Genomic DNA, 21,877 nt, shown 5'->3' on the forward strand with positions numbered 1-21,877 from the left:
ACCTGTTCTAAGGCAGGAACTGGGGAAATGGGGACATCAAAACCGTCATCCAAAATGAAGGACCACGGTGAATAAGGTATTTCCCTAACCCCACAGCAGTTCTATAGTTAAGCATTCAAGTTAGGTATGGGGAAACAGAGAGAGCCAGACACCTCTCATTAAAAAGCATTTTTTTCCTTAAATAGCACTGTATGTATTATGGGAAATATCACTATATATATGATTGGTCTCATTCGAGACAATGACGAATCTGCATACAGACGGGAGGTTGAACAATTAGTCTTGTGGTGCAACCAGAACAATCTTTGAACTAAACATACTCAAAACAGTAGAAATGATGGTAGATTTTAGGAGAAACCCTTCTATACTACCACCTCTTACAATACTAGACAACACACTCAATAGTAGAGGCCTTCACGTTTCTAGGTTCTATATATCTCAAGACTTAAAATGGACACCTAACATCAAAAACATCATCAAAAAAGCTGAAGAAAGAATGTTCTTTCTGTGCAAACTCAGAAAGCTCAGACTGCCCAAGGAGCTGCTGATACAGTTCTACAAAGGAATTATTGAGTCTGTCATCTGAACCTCTATAACTGTCTGGTTTGGCTGTGCAACCAAACAAGAGAGACACAGACTTCAACGGATAATTAGAACTACAGAAAAAACAATTGCTACCAACCTGCCTTCCATTGAGGACCTGTATACTGCACAAGTCAAAAAGAGGACTGTGAAAGTATCTACAGACCCCTCACATCCTGGTCATAAATTGTTTCAACTTCTACCCTCAAAACAACACTATAGGACAGAGGTATCAAACTGGATTTCTTCAAGGGCCAGCTCAGCATTGTAGTTATCCTCTGCGGGCTAGTGGGGGAGATGGCGGACGCCTTCTGTAGCACCCTGCCGGCCAAAATGGGGCACGGGGGCCAGGTGCTGCCCCCTCTGCCCCATTTTTTGGACCGAACGACCTTCTGCAGCACTCTGCCAGTCAAAAATGGGCTGAAATGGACCAAAACAGGACCAAAACAGGCCATGCAGGGTCCCCACATGGCCCGTTTTCGACTGCCAGAGGCACCGCAGGCCGGTCCTTTGATTTTTGCAGGCCAGCCTTGACACTCCTGCCATAGGGCATTGCACACCAGAACAACTAGACACAAGGACAGTTTTTTCCCTGTACTACCAAGAGCCTGATTTATCACTTATAGCTTTTGTGAACACTGAGAGCTTATGCCCCGAATACAAATTTCTTGTGTGTCCAATCACACTTGGCCAATAAAGAATTCTATTCTATTCTATTCTATTCTATTCTATTCTATTCTATTCTATTCTATTCTATTCTATTCTATTCTATTATCACACTGATTAGAAATATATAACAGAAACCTGTTTTGAATGAGATCTTCTCTGTAGTGTTTCAGTTTTATGTGTATGTGTTGCCAAAGGGAGCACAAGCTGCAGCCATTTTCTTTAGGCCACATTACACCAGCCTGGGATGTCTCATTACCATGTCTTATGACTTCATGGTCCTGTAGCTTATATTATAGCTGCAAGACTATACTCTAATCTGATGTACTGTAGCATGACATGTTATTAAACTAGGATACTCTGGAGAATCAGTTAGGTAAACTGCTTTACCAACCACTGTTTCAGAAGCTTTTTGGAAGAATGCTGTTTCTTTAGCTGTTTTATTGAGACCTACATAAATCTTGTGTCTTCAAGAACTGTCACTGAATTTCCACAGAGTTCACTTAATAGATTTAGGCCCCTCTTTGTGGGGGAGCAGTTAAATTCAAGCAAAATACAGCTTTCAAAGAAAGCCAGCTGTTTGACTCTGAATTGTTTGTTCATACTTCTTTCAGCTGTTCACATCCATTGAACTTACTCTACTAACATGGATGTGCAGCAACATGCAGCCTTTGTGGTGAATTGTACCATCTGAATAAGAAGTCTCTGAACAAGTGGAATCCCAACATTATCAAAACTGTTCTTTTTATCAGTTTCCTTGGATTTTAGGCCTGAATCACTAATATTTTAAACACAAATATATTCAGAAGGGATGAAAGAAAACTAATTCATTCTTCTCTATTCCTTCCCCTGTTGCCTGAAACAAGAGGAGAAAGTCAAAAGAAATTAATGAAGCCACATTTTAATGTAGGACTGAGTGGTAAGAAACTCTCCCTTACAAATTGTCTATAGAAAACTTCTTTGGGCTTGGTATGCTTTCTTTGATGGCAATATCCATGATTTGGCCCAAATTGGCATCTTTGGCTTGAACAATTCCTTCTGGGCTTGCACCCATAAGATAGGATGGCTGAAGGGAACCTAAAGTGCCAAAAATACCAAAAGTATTTGGAGGGCAATAGCTTAAAGAAAACTGATGGTTGTAGCCAATCAAAACTAGGTCCAGTTCTTCAATTTAATGAGATTTTACATGCTCTTTTACAGTGTTCATAGTAAGCAATGCAATAAAAACACAAGTTTTTCTCTCTTCTCCAAAATATACTATCCAGCTATTTTAATTACCCAAATTATTGTGAAGGTTCATATTGTTATATATTTAACATTACTGAAGTACTACAGAAATAAGTAGACAGCTGATACTATTATGATCACCATAAATAATGACATCTCCCTGGTGAATTTCCTTGAGCCAAAATGCAAACAAGGATCTTGCCAGGAATACAAAGTCATTATCCATTGAATATTCCCACAATCAATATACAACTTTGTCTTGGGCCACTGGTAGATAGAGGCTTAGACAAATGGTAGATAGAGGCTTAGACAAACATAAGCTACTTCTTTCTGAATACATAAGGGAAAAAATACTGATTTTTTTTAAAGCAGCATGAGAAACTGAAAATTACAAGCCTAACAAATTGATGCATAGAATAGCACACAGGTATCAAACTCGTTCTGTCACATTGCCATCACGTGACATTTTGCGATGTTTTTCCCCTTTGCAGAGCTGGGGTGGGCGTGGCCTGGGCATGATGCATCCAGCCCATGGGTCGCCAATTTGACAGCCCTGGAGTAGCATCTTTACTTATGGTGGGTAGGGAGCTTTCTGTGATCCATGACATACTTTTTCACAGTCTCAGGAGGATGGTCCAACTCTGCTGCCAAATTTTAATTATCTGATTGCTACAATTAGACAATATAATTTACCACTTCTTGAAAGAGGAAAAGAAGAAAGGAGGAGGAGGAGAGAAGGGAGAATTATATATCCCTCTCCCACAAAAACGTAGAACCCTTACACCATTGTCTTCCTATTGTAGCATTTCCCTTCCACTACTCCCTCCTATTACCATGGCATCAAAAAGTTGTATATTTCTGATATAACAAGTAAAAATTGAGGGGTTAAGTCAATGGTGAGTTGCCCCCGGTTCAGACCAGTTCGCAAGAACCAGTAGTAAAACCGTTGGGAGGCTCTGCCCACTGACCTGGATGTCATCAAAGTTGATCTGCGCATGTGCAGAAGACCGAGCGTGTACACGGGCACAATGCGAACCGGTAGTAAAAGTAAGTAGAACCCATCCCTGAGTCAAGTATCTCTCTCCTAAAGTTACCAAATCTAATATATGCAGAAGATACTTATAGAATTGGGATTCAAATCCAGTTTCATCCCTGTTAGTGACTAAATGTATGTAACCAACAAGTTTATACTGGCAAAAGCAATGGCTGTGTTCACATCACACATCACACACACATCACACGTTGTGCCCATGTGACACCCCTCCTGCGCCAGTGGTCTTCCTGGTGCGATTCAAGGTGTTGGTTACCACCTTTAAAGTGCTCCATGGCATAGGACCCGGGTACCTCCGAGACCGTCTCCTGCCACCAATAGCCTCCCACCGACCAGTTCGCTCCCACAGAGAGGGTCTCCTCAGGGTGCCATCGGCCAAGTTATGTCGGCTGGTGACACCCAGGGGGAGGGCCTTCTCTGTGGGAGCCCCAGCCCTGTGGAATGAACTGCCCCCGGAAATTCGTAAGATCTCCGACCTCCGGGTGTTTCGCTGCGCACTGAAGACCCTGTTGTTCCGCCAGGCTGGACTATCAACAAAATAGTCTTAAATTGGGGTATTTAAATTTTTGGGGGTTTTAAATCTGAGCCAATTTATTTAATTATTTTAAATTTTAAATTGTTGTATGTCTGTGTTTTTAAATAGGCTGTACACCGCCCTGAGTCCTTCGGGAGAAGGGCGGTATAGAAATAAAATTATTATTATTATTATTATTATTATTATTATTATTATTATTATTATTATTATTATTATTATTATTATTATTATTATGTCACATGAATCATGATTATTCCATTCACCATTTTCACACTTAGAACTAGAAACTAGCCACAGAAGTTGTGCCTCATAATAGGCTAAACTAACATAAATTGGCAAGTTTGCAACTTCTTTCACTGAACAGGAAAGTTTACGGAAGTCAATGTCTGAAGATGCCATTTGGACTTCAGTGATATCAAGATAACATTGATTTCTTACAAAATTGTTATAATGATAAGTATTTGAGCACTCTGGATAAGAGGAAGCATTAAGTAATAGTTGCAGAGAGTTAAAACAAGCTCTAATATGGTGGTGTATTTCTTTTTGCCCTTTCTTTGTTTTGGCTCAACACTAAATCTGAATTATACACGCTCACACAACCTTTATCCATAGGCTCATGGAAATCTCCCACAGAGGCCCACTCCTGCAAAACCCTGCTGGGTATGTTCTGTGAAGTAATAGAAAGGATACAAGTTCATATTGATTTTCCTCTTGTAATTCTTAAAAAAAAAACCTTCTGTTGATTCCACTGAAAGGAGAATAATTTGATGTGCACAACTTCCAGACTTGGCATCCATTTCCTCCTCTAGATCTGACCATCATCTAGTCTCAACCAATGCAAGCACCAACACCAGTGAATTAAGAGTTGCAGATGGTTCCCTACATAAATGTTTTTCAATCTTGGCAACTTTAGGATAGGTAGACTTCAAGTCCCAGAATTCCCCAGCCAGCTTCAATTCTGGGAGTTGAAGTTCACCCATCTTAAAGTTGCCAAGGTTGGGGAACACTGCCCTAGAGGATGGGTGCCTTTGCAAATTTGTTTCTCTCCTCTTCAAAAGCAGACTTCCTTCCAATTCTCTGAACCACCCTCTTGACTCTAGAACATTCCCCCAGAGAACCACATGCCTGCAGCCTTAAAGTCCTTTTGTTATACGCATTATCTAGTCATCTTAATGTGCCCATTCAGCTGTAGTCTCTTTTTAGGGATCAAGTACAGGGATGAGAATGGGGTCAAAAGAATCAAAATGGTGGACACAACAATGCAGTTGAGTCCCCCCTTTTTTTAAAAAAAAAAGTGTGATATGCATGATGTATATAAAAAGGAGCAGGCTTTCAGTTGCATAGTCACAAAGGCCAGCAGAGACTTTTGCCCTCCCCTCCTTGTAGAAATTCCTACAAGACTCCTTAAAATTAAAGGAAAGCAGGATTTCATTTAGGAAATTCCTTTCAGACTTCAGCAGGCAATGAAACAAGATTGAAAACAGAAAAGCCAGGAAAGGATGAAGTTCTCTGCAGCCTTACAGCCTGGCCCATTGATAAGAATTTACTCCTTGAGGTAATGTAGTAGGCAATGTGTCAAAGTAAGCATGCATCATTATGCTTTGCCAGGCACTCATGGCTAATTTTTTAGCAGCCTTCGAGTCTTTCATTTGATCCAGATCCAAAGCCCCCATATCAACAAATCTATTCTTTCTTCAACCAGTATTTCTTCACACATGCCTCCTGACCACCAAATTAAAAATGGCTGGATCTAAATAAAAAGTTAATTACAACAAAAAATACAGTGGTAGAAAAACTATTCTTCATCTTGCCAATGGCTGGTTCTTCCTCACACCAGCAAATGCCATGCATAACTGAGACCTATTTTCCATACTGTCTTGAGAGACAGTATATGAGATATTTGCGAAAGCCTGAAAGTAAAGGCTAAATGCTTATATATAAGCTCTCCTACACTTCACTTTTATTGTTCTGATTGTGTGTGCTTTAATAACTGCTATATGGACAATCAATCAAAGAATTTTTCCCCCTCTAAGCCAGGGTGTCAAACTGGTGGCTCACAGGCCAGAAATGTCATGCATAGGCCACACCCACCCTGGCTCCACGAATGGGAAAAATGTCACGAAACATCACGTGACGGCAACATGACGCAACGAGTTTGACACTAGTGCTCCAAACCATCTCCCTGGTCAGAGGTTTATCTGGATCTCTGCCAATCAAAGATCTCCATAGTCTTTGACCAATTGTAATATATTCACTTTTCATACTGTGTGACTTCAAAATTGGTGTTTGCATTTCCAAGGAAGGTTTAGAACATAATGGTAGTGAAAGCAACACATTTCATGTCAAGCTTGTTGTTGTTTTTTCTTTTGCCATTTCAACACACTATTGTAGAAAACAAATCACAATTTCTATTTTTTAATCTTTCCAAGTAGTAAGCTTGTGTTCAATAACATAATAGGACAGGGGAAACACAAATTACCTGAGATGAAAAATACCATGCCTGTATTTAATATAATAAATACCATCTTAAAACTTATATTGATTTATGTGACATAATTCTCAACTTTCTTTTGCCTTCTGGTTTTAGATATGAGTTAACTATTTGTCAGAAAGAATTAAGAACAATTTCAAAGTGTAAATGTATTATATAGCATTGCCTCCCCCACCAGCACTTAAATCAAACCAAAATAATATACATTTATTTCTACCTCATACTTCTTCAAAATAATTTAGAATATTTCTTTTATGGTTAAGAACATAAGAGGATATCCTGGAACTATTTCTCCTAGAGATAGTTAAAAGGAAATACGACAAAAAAATAACATATATCATTTTACACATAATAACCACAGCAAGGATAGCTTTTGCATAATGTTGGAGAAATACAAACATACCTTCTGAAGGTTTAGTACTTTAAAAAATATTTGATTGTGCTGAAATGAACAAATTAACAATTGAACTGAAAAGACAAATAGATTTGGAATACTACACAACATGGCAGAAGTGGTACAACTGAATTGAGAACAGAAAAAAGGAAAAGAAATAAACAAAATAGAAGTAGAATTAAAATGTATAGTAAAAATGTATAGAGTATATTTGAATTGGAATGTTATGGTATGTAAATGGTCACAGTTATGCATAAGAAGATTTGTTTATTTGTAAAAATGCAATGAAAATATTTTAAAAAAGAACAAAAAGAACATAAGGGGTTGCCTATGCAGTCTCAAATCACTTATCTATCAAGCTGAGTGTTATCAAAAAAAGCCAAAACCATTCTACTCACTTGGAGAAGGACGCATAGACTCTGTGGGTGTGCAAGGGGATGAATGATGTCATCTAGGTTCATATACCATGATGTACCTGACATCATCTTGACTTTTATTGAATCCTAGTAAAGCACAACTGTCAAACTTGTGGCCCGCGGGCCAGATGCGTCACACGCTGGCTATGCCCACATCCGGTTTAGTGAAGGGGGGGGAGTTGCAAAGATCATGTGATGCCGCCGGGACGATGCAAGTTTGACACCCCAGTAGTAGAGGAATACGTTTTTCTCTCTCTTAGTATCCTGCAGGTAAAAAAATTTCTTTCAAGGGTAAGAAATAGATTGTTATGTTTGCTTGCTTGCCATTGTTTTAGATGAGCAAAGATTATTTGAAAGCTTAACATGCTTATTTCTTTTGGTTTCCATGGGAAATCTTTGGGATAGTATGGCCTAAATCTCTTTCTTTTTCTTTTTTTTTAAAAAAAGAAGTTAGAAGGTCGTGTTTGTCTGAGTCCACACCACTTATTAACACAGCAAAAAAGTGCCTCCCCATATCCTACTACAATCTTTATAATAGATCATTTCTTCCTGCTATATGTAATTCCAGTCTATTAAAGTCTTTGGTCCATTCTCTGAATATTTGGCAGGGCGAGTATAGAGAAGAGGAAAGATACATGCATACCTTCACAATTTAATTTTTTAACTATTTGTTTGATTGTTTAGAGATTTGAACCATACTCGGACCAAAGGAACACAGCTTCCAAAAGTCAGGCAGCCACTGAACAGATACAGAAAACTGTAATCAGGATTTATACAGCCCATAACCGGTAAACCTAAGCTAAGCACAAAACCTAAGATATCAATGATTAATGTTCCCCTGGTAGAAGGAACAGTTGTTACTTCGGTGGTTTAGGAATAATTAAAAATAAGAACATCTGGGAGATGTTTCCATTCCAATAACTAAAAATAATCCTCACATATGGCAGAAGTAGGAAAAGTAATTTAATTAAGGTCAAGTAGTATATGGAGGATTCAGTTTACAATTAGAACTTAGTTCATTTAGAACACAAGTGCATGCAGTAGAGGCACACTGACAAAACTGATGCAATTTAATTGATATATTTTAATTTAATCAAAAATAACTCTTTCCAGGTGCCCAGCAATGAGACGACGGGCAGCCGCACCAAAGGCAGCCATGACAGACACAGCTCGGCTGGCCCAGCCACGACCAATGCTCCTTGCCCATGGCTGAGCTTGGCCACAGGGGGCCTCCGGGCCTCCGCAGGTGGTGGTGGTGGAAGCAGCAGCACCTGCAGCACCTCAGCCATCCCCACCGATAGACACGTGGCCAGCTACAGGATGCACCAGGCCTGCCATTGTAGTCCTCCACAACTGCCCGCCATGCATGGAGGCCTCTCTGCTGCCAGTGACCGCCTTGCCAAGGAAGCTTGCACTGGGGCTGCTGTGGCAGGCGCTCAGTAGCGCGTGCTATGCGGACACAACACCTGGGCACAGGGGCTAGAGCGGGCGGGTTGCCATCATGGCGCAGGAGCAGGAGCAGTGGCAGGCACTCGAGGTCTAAGGTCGGTGCTGTGGCTGGCAGAATGGGTGGGGGGGCGCAGGAGTTTGCAGGAATGTGGCTGCCTTGGGAGGGTTCGGGGCGTGAGGGACTTCTGTGTGCATGTGTATGTGAGAGAGAGTGGGTGAGGGCGTATATTAGGCCCACCCCAAAAAACAGGGTTGGCCTTATTTTCGGGACATGTCCTATTTTCGGGAAAACACGGTATCATCAAAACTGCCAGAATCCAGCAAATTTGTTACACAAATTGAAATACCCTTAATTAGGAGCAAATTCCAGAAAAGAAATAGATTTTTTGTAATCTCCTAGATAAAATAACCCAAATTCAGCAACTCTTGTGCAGAGTATTGCATAATAGTGAAATAAATCTATATATTATTTCTTATCAAACAATACTCTCAGAAAATTGCTGTAAATATTTTTAAAGGCATTAGCATTTGATATAGTTAGGATTAAGAATTTTCAGTTCCTTAAAACAAATTGGTTCTCTTTGACTTAATAGAGATAAATAGTTGGCTGCAATCTCGAGTGTATGTCCAGACCCTGAATTCATCATTATTATCCAGATGAAAATTAAAATTTCAAGAAAGGCACATTCTTGAAACAGATATTTGATGGTAAATTTTAATACCAAAATACTAAGGGTCCAAACGTCAAAACTGATATAACACAGGTGAAAAAATGAAAAAGAAAACCATATATTTGGACTACATGACTATATTATTGAAAGTATCCACATCTGTAATATAAGGGTCCATGTTTATTGTTTCTGCATTTGGAAGTGCAGATGTTATGTTTGTATATTAAATCCCTGATTGTAAAACTTTGAATTCTTGCTTATGAATCAAAATGTTAATGTGAGTAGGCCTTCGAAGTCTGAAGCTGAAAAAAAACTTCTTGTTCCTGGCTTAAGGAGGAAGAAGTAAGTGTTTGTGACATCAAAATTACATGGTATCTGATTATGTAGAATGCTGTCTGAATAGAAACTAAAAGAGGGCATCAAAGCATTATCGTTTAGTAACTGTTGTTGGTTTCTTTTATTCATGCATGTAAGGAAGTCCCTTTGGAATTAGAGGTGGCAGATGGCAGAACCCCATTTCAATATTAGGGAAAGAGAAAAAGAAAGGGGGATAATGATGAAATTCTACTCCTTGTATGCTTGCATAGAACATTGCAACACTGGGAATATAAAATACAAAAGGGAAAAGTCTCCATTGCAATGTTGTGACACCGTTTTTTGTCATTTGCCACTCCTTTTCTCCCCTGCAACTAACTAAGGCAAGGAGAAAGGAGGAAATTCATTGTCCCAAGATTAAGAGTATTAGGTCATACATTTATAAAATGATATCTAGCTTTTCAGAGCAGAGTGTAATAATATCCACAAGTAATCATAATAAACCAAAAGACATCTTGTAACCAGAGAATTAACATTGGTCATTGGTCATCTTCTATGAGAAGAGAAGTGGGACTTTTTAAAACTGAGTGAGAGTTGGATGGAAAACCTCCAAGGAATATCAGTGATATAAACTGCAAGCCACTTTTGTACTGCACCAATGAAGTTATCTAGTACAGTATTCAATTCAACTTAAGGGAAGCTTTACTCTTTAATTTGATCCCTATAGTTGCTAATTGTCTTAAAGAAGACCTACAATCCTGTATCTAAACAAACAAGTATCAGAAAAACATTGACTCCACCTCGGGTGGGATGGTCTATGGCTTCAAGATCTTGGAGGCAACCATCAGCAACAACATAAGCTCACTGTCTTTACTTGTGAATGATTTGATAACAGGTTGTAATTTTTCTCTTTGCTCTGGTATTTGGTTGTATTAGTTTGTTTGTCGCATTTAATTAATGCTGTTTGAAATAGATTTTTCCTAAAATTAGTACCCAGCAGCTGATATTTAAAGTTGGTTGCCTTTGATTCAGGCAATCATCACATAGTCATTGACACAAATAGTCTGACTTTTCATGCATTTGTCAAATCCATTTTTAAAGCCAACCTAGTTGGTAGCTATCTCAATGAGGGAAGCAAAGCTTATGGTTTAACTATGCATTGTGCAAAAGAGTCTCAAACAAGCCAACTCCTCTTGACTCTGGAAGGAAAATAGAATCTTAAGGGGCTGAACTGGTCCTTGGCACTCTAAATCTGATGATCCACAGCAAATTGAGGGGTCTTTGAAGGACAGGAGAACATTAAAAAAAAAACACCAGTTGTAAAGGTCACTTTGGAAGCTACCTCCAACTTTATTTTAAGCATTAGCTTTATTTGAAAAGCTTATGGAGGCTTCATATAAGGTGAACAGTCATGCACTTGGGCATCCTTATTCCACATTATGAATTATTCCAGCCTTAAGATGTTTATTGCATGGGCTCAAAGACATTAATAATTTCTATTGCTGTGAAACAAAATGTTGGACCAGACTGCTAAAGTACAGAACCAACCGACAAGTGAATATCAAGCACATACCCATTTGTAAATGCAGTACCATTAATGCATAATCTTAAGAAGCTTATTTACCCTCATTACATTTAATCTATTCATTAATGTACGGATCTCTCCAGACACCACAATTATTTAAATGCATTCTCTCTGCGCTTCAAGATTTTAGCCACATTGAAAATGCTCTGCAGCAGATTGAACAGAAGGTGAAAGCCATTATTCCCACAGCATACCGTATCTTAAAGTAAATTCAATATTTCCCTTTATGTTATGTAACTAACCCTGTCCTTCACTCACCTGTGTGTTTTCAGATCCAAAAGTCTTAACAGAGGATAATTTATGTGACAGTTCTACTTAATTTAATGTAGCTCTCTTATGCACATCACTAGACAAAAAAGGATGTCTCTTCTATCCACCCCCATTACTCTATATGACAATGATTTAAATTAAAATTATGCTAACCCTCATCTTCCCAACACTGCATTAAAAGAGAAATATGCCCTAAATACAAATTTAAAAATAAATAAAACCTAAACCTGAGCATTTTGACAATTTACTGTGATGATCAGAAGCTGTTTTGGATTTAGATCGATATCTTCATGCAGAATGAAATAAGTGAAATAATTAAAATGCATGCTCTACACTTTTGTATCACAGGTGTCGTTGTCAGGCAATAAGTAAAGGCTTGCCAGAAGAAACCAAGTAATTTGTCTGTCCATGTAGGTCCCCTCAGAAACAGAATCTTGGGTGGGCAGACAAGTGATTAGAGCATCAGATGGAAACTTAAAGGTTGAAGCAGTCAAGGTGTTCAGGGCAAAGCATATAATCTTCACTAAAAGCCATCATGACAAAAGATCAGTTTCCAACCTTTGATCACTAGAGGTCATTGGATGATTTCTAAGGCAATATCATCCAGCAAGAGATTATGCCAGGGGTCTCCAACCTTGGCAACCTTGGCAACTTTAAGACTTGTGGAGTTCAACTCCCAGAATTCCTCAGCCTGAAGTCCACAAGTCTTAATGTTGCCAAGGTTGGAGACCCCCGGATTATGCTATTACAAATCCAGATGTTGTTGAATTATAATCTTTTTACTATGGACTAAGCAAACTGAAGATATTTAAACTGATAGTTTGGAAACATGGATATTTACAGTTTCTTCATTGTTGGAAGTTTGGGAGCACCATTCTCCAATGGCACTTCCAAACAGGCAAGTGAGATAAGAAACCACAGTTTCTCAAGATCACTGAGATATCCATGTAGCTACTAGAGTTGTAAATCATTGATTGTATAGGGAAATTATAGAATTTTCTGCCATCGGAACTGATACTCTAAATTTATCAGTTTAGAGTATTTATCTAAACAAATTCTTGAAGGGAAGGTCAGTCGTTTTGATGGATATATATTATTTCCAAAAGAAAAAGCATCAACCTTTCAGAGCACTTGTTAGAAAGTTACATGGAAAAGGACTTACTTGTGAGATTCCTACATGCATTTGGTCACGGTTAGGACCCCAAGGCTTTTATGTAATGAAACCATCGGATTGCTGAACCATTCTTCAGGGTGGTCATGGATACCATTGTTTTGATATAACATTGGAGGCCAATCTATAATTAAATGCTTCTGGAGACATCTTGACCAGTGGTGGGTTCTACTTACCTTTACTACCGGTTCGCAACGGGACTGTGTGTGCGGATGTGCAGATCAGAGCAGGTGGCTGGAGCCTCCTGATGCTTTTACTACCGGTTCGGAAGAACCGGACAGAACTGGGAGCAACCCACCACTGATCTTGACCTGATATTTTGTTGAATGTTCCTTTCAGAGAATTATCCACAGATACAAGCACAAATTGGAAAAACATGCAGTATTAATTCCTCTGACATCCCCACCATAAGCTTTTGATTCCAAGAAGATGGGGGATATAAGAGAAAAAAATGCAGAAGGAATAAAAGCAATTAAAACTATAATTACCTGGAATCTAATAAACGTATCATGTAATATCTTAACCAAATAAATACTTCCTTTCTTTTGATAAACAGATACAAAATGTTTCATGTAAAGTTTTTTTTTTTTAATTTGATTTATATGCCGCCCTTCTCCGGAGACTCAGGGTGGCTTACAATGCGTTAAGCAATAGCTTTCATATTTTTGTATATTTATACAAAGTCAGCTTATTGCCCCCACAAACTGGGTCCTCAATTTACCTACCTTAGAAAGGATGGAAGGCTGAGTCAACCTTGAGCCTGGTGAGATTCGAACTTACAGTAATTGCAGACAGCTGGTGTTGATCACAATGCTATCAGTCTGCTGAGCCACCAGGCCCTAGTTGCTCTAACTATTTTTATATTTTCTTCAGCAAAATCTCTTATCATATGTTATTCTCTCCCCTGTTGCCTTTTTTAGTGGATCTCTTTTCCAGCATACTGTTTCAGTCCAATTTATGATTTCTTGGGAAACGCAAACACTTATTTTGTGATTCTATTTTCTTGGCTTTCATGAAGAGCCTTGGTTTTACAATTGACTGATCTAAGGCCCAGGGTCAGGTCAAACAATACTCATATAGATTATTTCTTATATGATGGAACATAAAATACACTTGGACAGCTTTCTACTTCCGTCTTCATTTCCAACGGCCAATTATTCTCAGAGATTATTCTTCATTCCACAGAGGTTCAGATCATACAAATTTCAAGATTATACTCAGAAATCAAATCTCTACCTATATGGAACATGATTTGTGGGTATGGTCTCCAACTGAAGAAATACTGCACTCTAGAGATGAAGGCAAAAACATAGGCTGGGCACTAACAATGTTTATCCTCCCCATAAGGAAGAAATCTACAAAAAATATCATCTAAATCAGCTTTGTACACATTTGCCGCAAAACCCACAATCTTGTCACCACTTTTCTTCCTGGCTCATGGTTTGCTGCCAATGTACTTGGAGGGCAAGCTGATCATTCTAAAGAGCGTAGCATAAGCCAAGAACAGAACTAAAGAGACAATGGCCTGATTATACCTTCTAAAAGTAATTTCCTTAAAAGCAGTCTTTTGGGTCTTTTGTTCAGCAGAGTTATTCCTCACAATCTTGGATGCCTTTAGAATTGGGTTGGAGCAAAGTAAATGTGCAGAAAAACATACATTTCCTACAGAGAGCTAATTTTTAATCAATAGAAGTCAAAATGGAATATTACCAAAAAACCAGGAGGAAGTAACACAGGTTAAAGCGTGTAGCCATGTTAAAGTAATCTTTAATGCAGCTGTGGAAGGCCCATCAGTTACTACAATATACAGTGCTTATCAAAATAAAAAATGCCAGCCATTATTTGACTGACATTTTTTTTTTGCCCCAAGGCCCATGTCTCTTACAAGTGTGAGGAAAGCAGTGAAAGTGATCGGCATTGTGGGTGAGAAATCAATATTTCAGCACTGCATCTCACATCTGTCACTTCTATTGACTATAGATTTGATCTCACAACAGTATTGTGAAATCTAATTACCAAATCATAACATCACAATTTTAGATGTCTTCATCTTATTTTACAAGACCAGAGGGGAATGTATTTCTTTCATAATAGTGTGCCTCTGCTCAATAGATCAGCTCTACAAATGAGCATTCAACTCTGTCCATACATATAAAAGGACAAATTCAGGAGCTTTGCCTTTCAAAATTATGGGAACCTGAGGGATTCCTGAGGTTTTAAGCATATAACTTCTGAGAAAGACAAAGTGATTTTCAGAAACATTATTTTGCCAGAATATCTTCTGTATAACAACTATACAAAATGGAACTATTTCTAAACTTGCTTCTCATGATATCTGTCTTTTTGGCACAATAGCAGTAGCACTTAGACTTAAATATTGCTTCACAGCCCTCTCTAAGTGGTTAACAGAGTCAGCATATTGCTCCCAACAATCTGGGTTCTCTTTTTACCAACCTCGGAAGGATCAAAGACTGAGTCAAGCTTGAGCTGGTGAGAATTGAACTGCTGACAGTTAGCAGAATTAGCCTGAAATGTGGCATTCTAACCACTGCACCACCGCAGCCATCACAAAATAAACTTCATGTGTATCACCCTTTAAAAAGATCTAAAGATTTTCCAATCCAGATAGTATAAATCTCATGAATTTAACCATAAATGATGTACAAATATAAACTTTGAACAATTTCCTGAAAATCAGCAAAGCAGAAGTTGAGGGACAAATTCAAAAATTCAAAACAAAACCAAAAACCACGAGTCAGCTATTCTTGGCTGCAAAATTAAAAAATTTAGAACAATTAGGAAAATCCCTCTTCCATTAAATTTATTTATTTATTTAGCTTATGGCATATCATACATGGACTAGCAATACAAGTTAACATTTCTTCCATTAAATTTTGCATATATATCATATATATTCATATCGCATATATTTATAAATATATATCATATATATTTAAAGAAACAGACAGACATAAAAGATACATCCTGAAAAATAACACATATAATCATGTTTCCTTCTCATTTTCAAGTTATACCAATATTTGAAAAACACACACATGTGGCAAAGTTCTCCATGCACGAAGCTCATCTCTGCATGCCTGTTGCAACAAATGACAGAATAAGATGGCTGTGGAAGAGGAGTAAAGAAACAACACGTGTATAGGATTTATAGTATTTATTCATTTCAATGTGAGTTTTTTGTTCTTCTTAACCAGAATATTGATTACAGTATATTAAAATGACAGCAATATTTTTTAAAAAAACTCGCAATATGCTTCAAAGCACTTAGATGCTGTTAAATGTCAGACTCATTGCCAAATTCCAGAGGGATAGGTTAAAGAATTCGTGGGCAAGGAGAGAGGCATTTCCTGAATATGAGGGGTTACTTTTTATCTTACTTTTAGGGGTTGAAAGCAGAAGAATTAATTGACTAAACTTTCCCATCTACTCCTTTTAAGCATAGCACTTTGAAATCAGTGAAGGGTGTCCCCAATAGTATTAGAATAGTGTCCAGAGTAGAAGATGAAATTAATAAAATGTGGACCACACAATTGTTCAAGACAAGATGCTGTAACAAAGAATTACAATCCACAAATGCAAACCTCTCTTCTTCCTCTCACCTCTCTACCTTTTACTGTAAAATAGTAATCACAAGTATTGTTCAGACAGAAGGTCAAGCCTCTCTGTTAAAGAAATCCCAAATTCCCTTCACTTTTCTCTCTCACACATTATATAAATCACAAACATTTCCCTTCTGTTTTGGCAATGGGGCCTTTGGGAAAATTCTGAAACTCCAGAGAAACAAAGCTATAGGGAATCCGGCTAGTTATTTTACTCCAGGAAAAATATTATTTGGTCTGAAACAGCCTGCTCTGTTGTGGAATTCAGCACTGGGGTAAATTTGATGCATGGCCTTAGTCAATAAAATACAAGCTCAGGCAACATTTTTCTACAGTTGATTACATCAATCATCAGCTATTTTCTGTGATGCAGATCCAACCACTATGCATAACCAACTTATTTAACTATTTTCTGTGGCATTTCCCCCCCAAACAAATGGCCACAGATAAGATATTGGAGCAATAATTACTTTCTTACCAGTACCATATGCTTTATTTATAATATCCCAGGATTCAAGAAATCTGACAAAAGTGTCCCGTAGAGAATATCAATACCAGAGGAACAAATGAAGGACAATTTCCAAAATCTAGGCTCAAATGTTTTTTAAGTAAATAAACAAACACTGCCATGAAGTGGTTGGACATCATTCAATTATTTCTTTAGCGGTTTTCATCATTAGCACAACTAAATAAAATAAGTAGCTGGATGATGACTTTTTAGAACAAGCTGAATTGGCATAAATTTGTGCAAACTTTCATGTTCTCTATTACCCTTTTTCAAGAAGGCAAGAAGAAAGGAAAATTAAATAAAATGGATTTTCAAAGATCTTTCATAAGATTTGTATTGTCAAATCAATCCCAAATTGCCAGAACTGATGGTAATTTATTGCCAATAGATCAAAACTACTTACGTGACCCATCAAAAGGAGTAAAACAAAAGCAGATCCTCCCAGTTCTGCAACAAAAAAAGAGATTGAACTTCACAGATCTAGGAAGCAAGGAAATCATTTTCATTTCTGCCTTATGCTGAAATCAGTTGAACTGCACTATGCAATTATACCTAGTGTTAAAGGGATCTCTCCCTTTCTAACTTGCAGCACTTCTTGTATTAAATCCTCTTCATCTGGAACTAGAACTCATCACAAATGGTTAAATAGGATATCTTCTAAAAGACAAAAATGTTTCAATTCACAATAATATCTAATGGGACATACAAATCATGCAACGGTCCATTTTCAGTCATTGATCCAATTCAAATTATCAACTCAGTTAAAATAACTGAATGAGCTCCAGTTAGTTAGCCCTAGCTCCTGCCCACCTAGCAGTTTGAAAGCATGTAAATGCAAATAGACAAATAGGTATCATTTTGGTGGGAAAATAACAGGGACATGAAAGGAGCCCCTTCAGGCATCTCCTGAATGGCAGCAGTGATGTCACCAGCTAATCCTTTCATCCCAGAAGCACCGGTAGGTATTTCCAACATGAATGTAATATGTTAAAATAACTGATTTGAAAAGTCAATCTATTTCATGTAACCACCAGTTCAACATGCCAGTTTGTTTCAACTAAATCAATTTGAGTCACTCATTTGCATTACAGATTCAATTTAATAAAAGGGAGAGTGACACTGTGCCAAAATTCAGCAAGCCAGCAAGTCAACTGATGGTATCCAATTCATGTAGCTACAGAGATTTGATTTGAAGATTCAGGGTGATTTGATTGAATTGCCTGCAAATCAAATCTATGGATTGAAACTCTGTGCAGCCCTGAGAAAAAAGACTATTATCCTCATCTATGAAAAAAAAAAAAATCAGTTTCAAAAGGGTAGTTTTTTCTCACAATTTCCCTAATGTTATATTCAATTCCACAAATTTATGTAATTTTAAATTAATTCTTTCGTTAATTTTATAATTACAATGTTTTATATCCCTACTTATAAGATAGAAATCTTTCTGAAGTACAGTATTTTAGTTTTTATGAACTATCCAAGAGATGATATTTTTAATGAATAGATCTGAATAAAATAGACCTACTCTACTACTTTATGAAGCTCACTGGCTGATCTTGACTAAGCATTCTGCTTAGCCTTTTTCACCAAATTATTTTATGAAAGTATGGAATAGCCCACTTGTAAATGATACTCCCTTAAATTATTTTGTGGAAAAATATAATTAAATTCTGTCTCCAAAATAAAATATGATACATGCTGTATATGTGTATTTCTAATAAAATAGAGAGGAACAAAATACAGGAAAGAACCACTTGGGTCTAGTGGGTAAGACTGTGAGATTTAGTTTCACTTTAGGCATGAAAACCAGTCACTCCCTCTCAGTCCAACTCATCTCACAGGATTGTTATTTGAAGAAAATAAGAGGAGAAAGAAGTATTGAGTGTGTTTGTTGCCTTGAATTATTTATAAAAATAATAAAGGTGGGATAAAATTAAAAAATAAATAAAATCTCAGTCCATTCTGAGATTAGCCTAAAATTTCTGTGGCTAAGCAAGATAGTTAAGTGAGTTTTGTCCCATTTATGACCTCTCTTGACACGGTTATTAAATGAATCACTGTAGTTGTTAAGTTAGTAACGTGGTTCTTAAGTGAAGCTGGCTTCCCCACTGACTTTGCTTGTCAGAAGTTTGCAAAAAGTGATCACATGAGCCTCAGAAACTGCCACTATCATAAATATGAGTTAGTTGCCAAGTGTCCTAATTTTGATCACATGACCAGGGGATGCCGCAACGGTTGTAAGTGTGAAAAATGGTCATAAGTCACTTTTTTCAGTGCTGTTGCAACTTGGAACAGTCACTAAATAAATGGTTATAAATTGTAATGACTGAGATTTTTCCAGATTTGGTCACCAAGAGGCCACGCTATATTTCAATCCCTGATATATTTTATTTGCTAAACCAAAAGTTTTAAAAACAAGAGATCCTGGAGGGTTTACAGGGGAAACATCATTATGTACCCTCCTTCCTACCAAAAATATTTCTGTCAATTAGAATGGTCACTAAGGGGGATGTAAATTCAGGTTTCCCTTCTCCAAGGCACATTCCTAGCCAAGAATGACTGCCAGAAAGCTTAATCCCAAATAAGAGACTACATCTCTACAGCCAAATGTATTTTTAAAAAATCCCAAAAGAAATAGGGCTATAAACTTTTTAGAGAAGCGAATCTAGACAGTCCACTTGGACCTTCCCCTTTGTCTCCCTCCCAAGGATAACATTTATACTTATTTGTACCCACCAATATTCTCCTGGAACTGAACTACAAACTGAGCAAACTAATACTGTAGTAAATTGATGCTGCCTCCTGTTACATCTGTCCTGCTCTGCTCACTAATTGCCTGCCAGAGCTACTGAGGCATCACGCCAGCCTCATTGCCACTTCTTGTTTGGCCAACTTGTCTTCTCATATTAATCTGATTCCCATTGGCTTTTTTTTTAAAAAAATCTCCCACAGTAACTATTTTTACCAACTGACATAATGAATATCTATTACTATAATATGATATGAAATTTACTTGATTCAACGAGTAAGAAGGCAAGTTGAAAAGAAGGCATTTTCTTCTTAGCACTAGCCCCAATGAAAGAGCAACATAATCTTTTTCCTAACTAGACTGATCAGGAAAGAATCAAACATCTGTCAGCTGTCCTTTAAATGGTATGATTTTAAAAGCTGCCATTATATAAAGACACTCTTTTTGCATGCACCCATATTCCTGTTTCTAACATGAAGAATAAGAATGCAATAGCACTAACTCTCAGTCAACAATTTCAAAAAACAAATAGAAAGAAAAAACAATTAAATCCATCAAGATCATTAAATGAGCCCTTATAGAAGTACGTTGTTGAACAAGAAATTAGTCTGGTGGAAGAACATCAGCATAGAGGGGAAAAAGCATAGAGGGAAAAAAAGCTAATTTTGTAGAGAAGGAAGAGCACAGCTTGGACAGTCACTGAGAAGGCCCTTATTATCATTCAAAATGTAAGGAAAAAATTGTGCTTGTGAGAAAAAGACCTATGAAAATGAAGATGAAAAATATAGGGAAGACACAAATCCTGGAGAAGACAGATGTTCAATAACCCAACCCCAACTTACTACAGCCTTATGAGTCATCAATCAGTATTTTGAATTTTGCCTGAAATAAATGGAGAATTATTTCATTGTAATATGTATTTATCACTTTAAATCCTGTATGAGAAAAAAGAGAGAAGAAAAAGGGGGAGGACAGATTAAAAACTGTCATAGCAGAAACATATATTATATTCGTAAAACCATTTCACTTAGTTTTTAAATACATCAAACCCAGATCACAGAGAATAACATTGGTCAATCTTTCCATTTCACTAATAACCTGGAAACTTAAAAATAGAAAGGAAAGACAGTGATCACTGATCTGCCAGTGATCACCATATTTCTGACATTGAATAGTAATCTTTTTGCTATATTTAATTAATCCATAATTCTTATAATGATAAATTCCAAGTAAATAATCCAGAAATTCATTCACAGCCTTTTAAAACATTTGGGGGGGAGGCACAAAAAATAAAATTTTGTTGAATTAATATCATCTTAAGATAATGAGAAACATACTTAATATTCTTTAAAATCTTCAGCCATTGATTTTTTAATATACGATATTCCAATTCTTTATTCCCAGGTTCTTGAAAATAACTAATATCCACCTCAGCTACACTCCTTGTTTATAAAAAAAAATACTACAGACTAAGAATCAACCAAAATACATTTCAATATCGTTAGTAATAGATAAATTTTGGATATGCTTAAGCATGACTTGTGACTGCATGACTGTAATTTTGTTGCTTGTATCCTTGCAATTTATTTATTTATTTATTTATTTTATTTTATTCAATTTGTATACCGCCCTTCTCCTAGTGGACTCAGGGCGGTGCACAGCCAGAACTAAAACACATACCAATACAAAATTTAAAATTATTAAAAGAATTACATACTTTGGCCCAAATTTAAAACAATTCAAATTAAAACCCATTGACAGATTAAAAGCTAAAAAGCTAAAAAACTAAAAAAACTATAAAAAGGGGGGGTGGGTTCATGCCAGCCCTGCTTGATGGAAAAGAAAAGTTTTCAGGGCACAGCGAAAGACCCGGAGAGCCGATATCCTTCTTATCTCCGGGGGCAAATCATTCCAGAGGGCCGGAGCTGCCACAGAGAAGGCCCTCCCCCTGGGGGTCGCCAGCCGACATTGCCTGGCTGACGGCACCCTGAGGAGTCCCTCTCTGTGGGAGCGTACTGGTCGGTGGGAGGCTATCAGCGGCAGAAGGAGGTCCCGCAAATACCCAGGTCCTATGCCATGGAGCGCTTTAAAGGTGGTAACCAACACCTTGAAGCACATCCGGAAGACCACTGGAAGCCAATGCAGCTCACGCAGGAGAGGTGTCACATGGGAGCGAC

Source organism: Pantherophis guttatus, chromosome 5, assembly GCF_059756535.1.
Source record: "Pantherophis guttatus breed Tessera chromosome 5, ASM5975653v1, whole genome shotgun sequence".
NCBI lineage: Eukaryota > Metazoa > Chordata > Lepidosauria > Squamata > Colubridae > Pantherophis > Pantherophis guttatus.